The following is a 10,812-nucleotide window of genomic DNA, read 5'->3' as shown; positions in this document are numbered from 1 at the left end:
ACAGAAAGGATCACTGCAAGTCCAAACTGTATAGTGAGACCCTGTAGACCTTGTACATTGAAAAAAAAAAAAAATGAAAGCCCTGAAATTCTGTGAGGTTGCTGCCTACTTGCTGTGTCTAGAAGGAAGAGCAGTCCAAGGGAGAAATCTGCAATTCTAGAGATCACACAGCAGAGAGAGGAGAGCCTCTGTGCTTACAGCCCAAGCAGCCAAAAAGAAGTAGCCCTGCTTCTGCATGCTTTGCCTTTGGAATTGATGAGGTTTCCACGGGCAGGGGTTAGGACTAGTCTGCAATTGTGTAGTCCTATTTATAGGATAGAGAAGGGAGAGGCATCCTCAGTGGTCTTTGCAATGCCAAAATGTTTGACACTTACAAAAGAAAAATGATTGTTTCTAACAACAGGAGATAAATAAGCAAAAGCTTAAAAAAGAAGAGTAGATGCAAACTTCTTTGCTGCTGTCACTGCCCATGTCTCTAAAAAATGCATATGTTGAAATTCTAGCTCAGTGTCTTTGTTCATTTCATGTTACTAAACCAAATGCCAGAGACTTGATAGTTTACAAAGATCAGAGGTTTATTTTGGCTCAGACTCAGGAGGCTGCAAATTCCACATATGGTGCTGCCCTCTGCATGGGTTCATGCTGCTACAACTCTCTCTGCAGAGAGTGGAAGGACCTGCAGGCCCAAGTCAAGGGAGATAACAGGAGGAGTGGCCTTGCTTTACAGCATCCTGCTCTTGTCAGCGAGTGCAGCCCCAGGAGAGCGAGAACTCACGCACGGGGAAAGGTCACCAACACGTTGGTGGGGCTCCCAGCCCCACACCCTAAGCCTCCCCTCCCCCTATTGCCACACTAAAGTTCTGGGGTTACAACACATGAGCCTTCACCATCCATTGCACCTATTGAGGAGATCTCAAGTAGACGCTGAGCAGGCACATGTCTGTAATCCCAGCACCTTGTGAGCCTGAGGCAGGAGTCTCACAAGTTCAAGTCCATCCTTGGCCACTTGGTGACTTAATAAGACATGTATATGATTTGAACTTATAGCCTGGTATGAAAGCCTTGGATTCTATCCCCAGCCCTGTTAAAAATAGTAAGTGAACACTTATTGCCCTGATAGAAAGGAACATGAGATCTCTATGCCCCGGTGGAGGCAATGATCTTTAGTTCAGAAAAAGTACCTTTACCCAACAATGGCTCTGCCAAAGCCTTACTCTCCGATTTCCTGGTCTCCAAAGCAATAAAAAAATAAATGTCTGTTGTTTAAGCTACTCTATTCTATTAGAGTGCTGTAAAGTGACTGAGAAAACTATAAAACACTAGAGCTTACAACCAAAAAATTGACATTAATGTATATACATGATCTACAAGTAAATAATCGTCGTGAATTGGCTTTAAATCATTATCTAGAGGAAGGATTTTGACTAAGTGTAAATAACGCTCGTGCTGTAAGACCACTGCCAGTGTCCCTTAATGTAAGAATCCAATGTTTAAACAGGACCAGGCTTCATAGAGTTTCATACAAGCAGATCGCTAAATCATGAAATTGCTAGATGTTTATAAGAACACAACCTCCAAGCCTATAAGTTCTATCTTTTTGAGATTCAAATTTACAGACACTGGTGCTTTTAGAACATCTTTTTGATTCAGGATGAGAAGAAAAATCTCATTCATAGACAAAGACCCAGCAAAAGCCTGCAGTTTTCTGTCCCTCCTCCCTCTGTGTGGCACTGTGGGGGGGCACAGAGGGAGCCATCATCTCTTTCTGAGACCGTCACCATCTGATCCTTTTCTGTTTTCTGCTATCTGCCTGCACCAACCTTTTGGGAGGCATTTGGTTTTTCACCCCTTCTTATCTTTCTTCTCTCTTTAATGTTTCTCTGCCAGCTTTTTTTTGGTACAATCTTCTTTCTTCTATTTATCTTCCACTGTTATCTCTTAATATGTTTTTCTTTTATATTGAAATTATTTAAAAAGTAATATGTACCTCGAGAAACATTTTAAGGGTAAAAATATAAGTAACCAATTCTGTATTTGTTAGTCTTGTCCTGTAAGTATCAAATTATCGAATACTAGATTTTTTTTCAATGAATCATACAGAAGACTTCTCTGCAGAAATGCCCATGAAAGACAAAGGAGAAGGAGTCAGGGAAGACCAGGCTAGCAGGTCTACTCCCGGGGAGGGAGACAAGAAGCAAAGGACAGAGCTTTCTGCTGAGGAAAGTTCAGCTCAGGGCTGTCCTGAGGCATGATAATTCATCAGAGGGTGAACTCTCTTTACCGTGGAGTCTGCCGCAGTGTGCTGGCCTTGAAGGGGTCCTGGCCTTGTTCACAAGGTGGAGGTGGATTTCAGAGCACAGTGGAGGTGCAGATGACTTAGCTTCTCTGCCACTGGAGATATGTGAGGGGCACTGTCATGGCTTCCGCACTGTTTGCAGAGCTCTGTGTGTGTGTGTGTGTGTGTGTGTGTGTGTGTGTGCGCGCGCGCGCATGTGTGTGTGTGCGCGCACACGCACGCATAAAATACCCATCTGTTTTCTTGATGTAGATTTTTCCACAACAGATTTGGAGTATGTCAGTAAATTAGCCCTATGGGCCATTTGCCAAATTAGAGACCCAATTCTGAGAATTATCTTTAGATCATATCTGGTAAGCTGGTGAAGTTTAGACATATTTTCAGCAGAAAAATAATGGTATTCAAGAAGCTAGTGGCAAGACATTCTGTGCATATTTCAATAAATGTCAGCAGCCATCACTCCAGCTCTTACATTTCAATCTAGAGAGACATTTATCTCATTGTCAGATTTCTTTTGAAATGAGGTTGAGTACAATTGCCCCAGGAGTCAGGAAACACAATAGCTGGTAGAGGTTGTCTCTTACGTGAACAATGGTGGTTGTAAAATTATTTAAAAATAAACTCAGGGGGAAAAGTGAACACAACAGCATATTTTGTTTTAAGGATTTTGAACTAGAATAGTTAGATTAAATGCAAAATATAATAGCTGTTGTTTAAAATGAAACTCCACAAAAATAAATTGTTCTGGTTCCCATAATTTCGAAGGACACCAAGCTGATGGTTGAACTTCAAGCCTGGATTAAATTTCCTTTTCTCAGACACTGCCGAATTAAGCTATATCTTAGCATGTGTTCAATGAAAGCAGCATATGTAGCTGGAATATGACAAAGAATATAGTGAAGGAAATGAAGCACAGAAAGAAAATGAAAATTGAGTAGCACACTTTAACAGTTTAAAGGTACTATTATTAAGTTATTTTTAAAAATGGTCTCTAAATAATTTTCACTCATCTGGGAAACAGCCCACTCTTTAATCCTTAGTCCTCACTCTCATGACATTTTCAGAATATTAGTGTCATGATTTTATCTAAGTGCACCTATTATTTCAGTAATAAAACAAGCATAAGTACATGTGATGAATGAGAAGATGAGAAATGAACTTTAAGAAGGGAGGAGAAGTCAGGCTCGAAATGTGGCTTTCTGCCACATTGGCAAATGATGACAGGCCAGGCAAGGCTGTGCAATCAGTGGCAGTGAATTTGGAGGGTTAACAAGATGTATTAGAGTTCTCCAAAAAATCAATAGGATGTTTGTGTGCATGTGGTTATGCATGTGTAATGAAGAGATTTGTTATAAATAATTGGCTTATGTGAGAACAGCGGCCACCAAGTTCAGACTCTGCAGTGATCTGGCAGAGAAGAGGCCCAGCAGAGCTGAAGTATACGTCCCACTGTGAATCAGCTGCCATTTGAGGTCCCATCCCAGAAGAGCTGGTATTGATGTTGAAGTCCGAAAGCAATTTTCTGCAGAATTCTCTCTTGGTCAGGAAAGGCTGTTTCTGTTCTGTTTAGATGCTCGGTCCACTCACTTCACAGAGGACAGCCCGCTTTCTTCAAAGTTCATCCACCTAAACAATAACATCATCCCACACCACCTTCACAGAAACAATTAAAATAATTATGAGCTGAGTATCTTTTCACCACATGGCCCCAAAGAGTTAATAAACAACATTGGCCAACATGCAAGCTTCCCAGATTCCCCATGAATGTTGACAGGAGCAGATAGACTGATGATACTCAGCCCACTCTGACAGTAACATTGAGCTTGGGTCATGGAAGCATAAGGTGAATCAAGCACCTCACAAAAAGATTTTGGAAATCTATACCCTCATTTTAGACTTGATATAATATGTTGCTAAAAATCAAAGTGGATTTTCCCACTGGTCTTTCTTTTATGAAACTTTTTATGGTGCTTCATCATATGTGAAGTACATTGAACACGTCTTCAATGACAAGTGACTATGTATATTCACGTGACAAGCAAAAACTCAAAACTCTGCCTGGAAGACTCATTTCCTTTGTCACAGAATATACCTCAAAGGAAAACCCAACTCTGGCTCCTAGCACTGAAGATTAGGTTTTCTTCTTCCTGAATATCATATAAGTGATGTTATACAAAATTTTGATTACTAATGAATGAATCTCTTCATGTTATGTCCAAAACTGTAAAGGAACCATGGTTACCCCCATGTGCGTGTTGAGTGAGCATGCTGTAGGCTTATGTGCTGTTAGCCTTCTCCGTCCATAGGTTCTGCCTCTGTGGAGGCTGCCAACTACAAATTAAAAATAAGAAAAGCTTGTGTCTGTATTGAATATGTATAGGCATTTTTTTCTGTAATTATTTCATAAACAATGTAATACAACAACCATTTACACGATGAGAGCCAGATGTTTCCATGCATGCACAAGCAGTGGGTTTCCACTTTAGGAGAAGACCCTCGGAACTAAAATAGGGTGGGTAGTGCATCAATCCATCCATCCCAGAGAGAGAAAGACCTGTGCTCCACAATACAAACAAACCTCCCAGAAAGAAGAAAGAACCTCTGAACGTAAGCCAGTGTTGCTGAGAGGAATGACAATTTGTCAGGTCAACTAACGTCAGGAGTATCTGTTATTAGGGCAATATAAGCTCTGGGTTCTAAATCATGTTTGTAAGGCATCGCTTTCATTCATAATTCTCAGGCTGTGCTGAAACGCTGAGAAATCTAGGAAAAAGCAAAACCCAGTGTCATCCTATTTCTCTTGAGATTAATACATGTTTTCACACATCACTAACAGAAGAATAAACTAACACTGGAAATTTGTTGTTGAGCATGACCCGTATGCTCAGACATATTATTTGATATCATTGTTATGATAATAAAAGAAAGGCCTGTGTGACTGCACGTATGAAGCATGGAATCTAGTGAAAATGCTTTTAATTTGAGTTCCATTCTTTTCTTTATGGTCTATTGGTGATCAGATAGCTCCAAATACAGCTCAAAAGGTTAAGAATCACCAGTGTGCTATTTCCATCTCACCAACCCCCAAGTGTGATGGTTTATTTGTTGCTTCAACTAGGCTGGGCTCAGGGAGTCCCAGATAGTTGGGAAAACATTAATCCTGGCTGTGCTCACGAGGAAGCAAGAAGCTTCTGAATCAGCAACCGGAAAATAAATATCCACCCATGTGAGTAAAACATCAGTATACTGAGGACCTGAATAGAACCAAGGCAAGGGGGAGCAACGAGGCCTCTCTCCCTGAGCTTGGACTTCTGTACTCTTCTGCCCCTGGTCATAGATGTTCTTAGTTTTTAGAACTTGTAGCTCTGACATACACACTCTGTCACCATGCACCACCAGCTATGCAGCTCTCAGGCCTGCAGAGTTGGACTGAATCATGCTACCAGCCTTTCTAGTTCTCTGGCTTGTAGACTGCAGATGGGGGAAAGCCTCACACTCCATAACAAGCCAGTGATCCAGCCCCCATGTTGGCTCTGCTTTCTAGAGAACCATGACTCACTCACCACACCTGTAGTTACCCTGAGTTGCCCCGTTGTCTGCTCTCTGAGAAACAGTAGCTTTGCCAGGAAAACACAGAAATAACACTTGGAAACTATTGTGAAGGAGAGCAGGGACAAAAAAAAAAAAAAAATCAAAGCACCTCACATGAATAATTTCTCAATTTTTCTGGACACTCTTTCTAGCTTCTTGATTAATAAAACACAAATAAAAAATCAATACTACAAACAATAATGAAACAACAACAACAAGAAAAATCGCTCAAGGCCCCTATTACAGACGTACTGCTGTTGGGGCGGGGGGAAGTCCTATAATCACCAAATGCTCAGGTCAGCCATTTAAAAATTTAACACATTTGTAACAAATTTTCCTGAAAGTAATATTCACCTGCATGTGTTTCACATCTAGCATTAAAAATAAATGTAACAAATTGAGTCATTTCATCATTTGAATTTTTGCCTTTTTGGATGGATTACATCTTAACAGGGATATGCATACAAAATAAGTTTTTGTTAGAGGGAACGAATTACTAATGTTGAAATGTTAGACATTTGTTATGGTTTAGCTGAAGAGGGATTTAAAGATGAGTAAGTTTTTCTGTCACACTGTCACATAGCGTGCGCACATTGCTTGCTGTCATTTTCTCCCGTGTAGGCCTTCCTGAAATGTTCTACTTTTTATTGGAAAAGTTGCTTTTGGGGAAAAATATGTCTGCATGGCTGCAACATGATATAGTGATATGACACCTAATTAAGCCTCAAAGATTCAAGGCAAATCATGGCCTCACCACCCAGGATAGAATGAGCTTCGGCACAGGCATGTTAACTGACTATAGCTAAAGAACCCCTCCACCTCACACCCTCACCACTATACTTCAGTTTCCCACCCCCACCAGTATGTTAGTTGCCCAGGTAATAGTTCCTGTTAAAGTTCCTGTCACTTTTGTTTCTTAGAAACAGCTGGTCACTATGGTGGATAGGTGGTCACTAGGATGCATATGGCAAGAACCAATCTCCAACTGTCAAGCCATTGTGCTTCAGTACTTCTTTCTTGCTTATCCCATATAAGCCCCAAACCACAAGAGACCAGGGCCTGATATTTTGGGAATCATCCCAAATTGCCTGTTGATGTAAATAAGTCTGCCTCCAATTGGGGGCGTCATTTCAGTGCTTCCATTTGCCATTGCAATGCCAGACACTTAGACTGCTTATTAGGAAACACTGAGATAATAATGTACTTGATAACACTTTATGAACTGAAATGCATTTTGCAAACTTAAGGTATTATCAGCACTCCAGGCATGACTCAGCCTTCCCATGGGATTTACTCAGACATATGTGCAATTGATGAAGACTTCATTTTTTTTTTTTTGCCATTCCTCATATGTGCATCTCTCCCATTGCACATAGCATGGGCTGGAGCCCCCAGAAACATTGGACCTAGTGAAAAGCATCTTGTTCACAGCCATACCAAGACTTCTTTACCCCTGGGGAATTGGCACACCTCAGCTCTTGCCTCTCCTTTAGCTCTACATTACTGTGATTTCAAGGTGAGGTTATCAAAATGTGGTCCTGTTGGACTTTGCATAATATTGAAGGAATAAAAGGAAAGAGAAAAAACAAAAGAGAAAAGAATTCTTGAGGACAAGAACTTTTGTTGATTTGTGAACATGCCAGAGTTGCTCCTTGAGGGAAACAGTACAGTTAGCAGGTATCTTTGCAATGTAGAACTCATGAGCATGGGGGTTTACATTGTGTTATAAATCAGTAGCAGATTGCATACAAATGTTAGAGAACACGTTAAGTGTCTTGGCATGAGTCAATGGAGTGGGAAAGATCAACAATTCAGAGATAGATGAAGTCTGCCCTAATAGTGTTAGCCTTATAAGCAGGTTGGAGACTGCAGCTTTATGGGCTTGTATTTCACACAGTGATCTATATCCTAATAAATTCGAAAGTGTTAAAAGAAGGCAACTACTTTCACTGCTTATGGAAAGCAGATCACAGTATTTCATAGACGGCATTAGCATTGAAAAAGTCCTGAGCTCTTGTTTCCAAATTTATAGAAATCCTTACGGGAAGAAAGAGAGTAAAAGCTAAAAGTAATTGATGATTATATTCTTTGGTTTAGAATAATGCCAGTTAGGTCAATTGGTGTCACACTCACATCTTTGCTTAGAATTGACATTTTAACGGACTTCCGAGCTTTTCACCTGAGGACTTTCCTCAGTGGATAATGTCCACTATGTTTCTGGACAAGGCAGAAAACAGTGACAATGTCAGATATTTTGTAGAAAGAAAAAAATATATAGAATTTTCTAAAAAAAAGACTATGGGGGAGGGAGATGGGACACAATAATGTATCTGATCAGAAAGAAAAATGGGCATAAAAATGGGGAAAGGCTAACTTGTTCCCTTCTTTTTTCACCCATTCTTACTAAATCATGTGAAACACTGAAAAAGTGGAAAAGAAAGGAGACACTTTATAGTTAATATTCTAGCATGATAGAGAAGCAGACTAAGAGAAAGCATAAATTATTTTGGAATTTGAGGCACATAAGTGGGTATTCAGTACCAATACTGTAGAAAATGCTGAACTATAAATTTATGTTGCCTTTCTTGGCTTTCCATGATCCAATCACTGTTTGCCCCAAAAGTGATTTAGTTTCTTGTTTCCTAAAGCTTAAAATGCTTAGAGTTAGGCTTAAAATTCTGAGGCATCAACATCAGAAGAAAAGATGTGAAACTTTGTATCAAATGTTGAAGTCACTTTTAAATACTACGAAGGTCAACAGCAGAGTCCACTCCCTTATAGAGTCCTCTAAAAGGAAGTGTCACCTCAGTTTACTCTTACATTCTGCACCAGAGATGTGCTTCTTGAGAGACTTGTAAAGTTCCATCTGGTTGCCTGTCTATCCTTGTATTGCTACCTACAACCTCCAGTTGATATACAGAATTTTAAGTAACAATGAAACACCCATATTTTTTCTAAGCTGCTACAAGGTAATTCTTCTGCAACAAGTAAATGGTACCATCCCTCCTAGAATACTTTGTTATAACTTTAGGAGAATGCAATGCTTTCTTACTGTTCCATAAAAGTTAATATCATTTTCTTTGTGGGAGAAGGGCAAGACAATTAGCCTGGGATTCAATCTGAGTGTAATAGCCTATCTTTTACTGCTATATATCTAACTGGAGAGCTAGATAACATGTCTTCTATCTTAGAGGATTGTTTTACATTTGGAATTTTTGAGGCCTATTAGATAGATCAGGTTAGATTTCTGAGTCTCCTTGACTGAAAGAATATAATATGTAAAGTTTGGAAGACTTATGGAACAAATCTGTATCGCTTGTTTTAGTATCTGAGGAAATTCCTTTTGAGTCCATCATTTTTATAGGAAGCTATCCCCAAAAAATAATATTTAATTTACAAATATAGATATACTTCTTATCTGCTGACATAGTAATTACACAACAAACTTCCAGAATATTTGCTCTTAACTTCTGGGCTCTTCTTTTGTATTCCATGTAGATAGAAATGCAGCAATTTCTTGGATACTCTGAACATATTCATGGTCCCAGAGATCTATGGTTTCAGGCACTGCATAAAACATTTCAGAGAAATAGCAGGCAGAATAGTGTTTTTATTTACTGCATTGAAATTATGTTTCTGGGACCACACAGAGACCCAATAAGGTTATCAGTTGCTACCTCCAATATTCTTGGCTTTCATTGTTCAACTTTAAGGAGTAAGAGTCCAGGAAGTAAATTTCATATTTAAACATTTCATGAATCTGAATGTAGTATGGCTTTTGAAGGTTCGTCTGTGACCCTACATTGGTTAATAAAAAGCATCCAGTGAGCTTTGAGTTATTTAATGAAAGAGAACCAAAAAATTTCTTGTTCTTCTTCTCTTCCCTAATTTCCCCTCCCTCACTGTCATGTTTTTGGATATTCATAAAATTCTACAATGTATTACAAGAGTTTTGCTCACAAAAAGCAAATGTGCAGGGCTGGGGAGATGGCTCTGTGGAATAAGCGCTTCCCTGGCAGGTGCAAGGGCCTGAGTTCAATCCCCTGTTCCACTGGAAAAAAAAAAAAGCAAATGTGTGCTTCAAAATCTGAAACATAAATGAAATCATCCAAGTTTCATAATGTAGTCTTAGCATAAAATATGACATCAAAAGCCACCTGCCTACACAAACTCAGCATTCATTTAACTGGATGTGTTCCTTTGTTATTGAATTAGTCTAGCTTTAAGTCAAATGAAAAAAAGTGATTGTTTTACAATGAGAATAACAAAGTGTGTGCAATTCACTTTTCTGTACTGAATCCTTTAAACAAAAATTATCCTATGTGATTGAAACTCTGTGCAAATAAGACAAGTGATAGATTGTATCAACGATTGACTTTAGTATTTGTTAATATTATGGGAAAGAGTCAATCCAGACCCAAGTAAAAAGCATTTCATGAAAAAAAAATTTGGACACAAGTATTATAGTGTTATTGGATGATATTCATGTTAAAATTCTTGTCTTTAGTAAAATAATTTACAAGCTGAGTCTTTTAAAAGTTTGTAATAAGAAAAAAGTGAACTACAACTGAAAGTTGGTGCAATAGTATGATTTCATGATCAATCTTTGAATTGATTTTTGGGGGCTTCATAATGTTCCATATTTATTTCCTTGTTGTTTCACATTCCTTGTTGTTTCACATTCTTTTATCTTTTATTTTTATTTATTTTTATTTTTTAGGCAGAATTGGGGATTGAACTCAGGCCCTTGCACCTGCCAGACAAGTGCTTGTTCTACTGAGCCATCTCCCCGGCACACATTCTTTTTTCTCTTTTTTCATTTCCATAATTTTATTAAGAAACAAATAGCAATGAGACAGTTTCAAATCAAATTGGTAGGACAGTTTCAATAATTAACACATTGCATACTCTCTTCCTAGTCATTT

Source organism: Octodon degus, unplaced genomic scaffold, assembly GCF_000260255.1.
Source record: "Octodon degus isolate 3935 unplaced genomic scaffold, OctDeg1.0 scaffold00003, whole genome shotgun sequence".
Lineage (NCBI taxonomy): Eukaryota > Metazoa > Chordata > Mammalia > Rodentia > Octodontidae > Octodon > Octodon degus.
Note: the sequence above shows the minus strand (reverse complement) of the source record.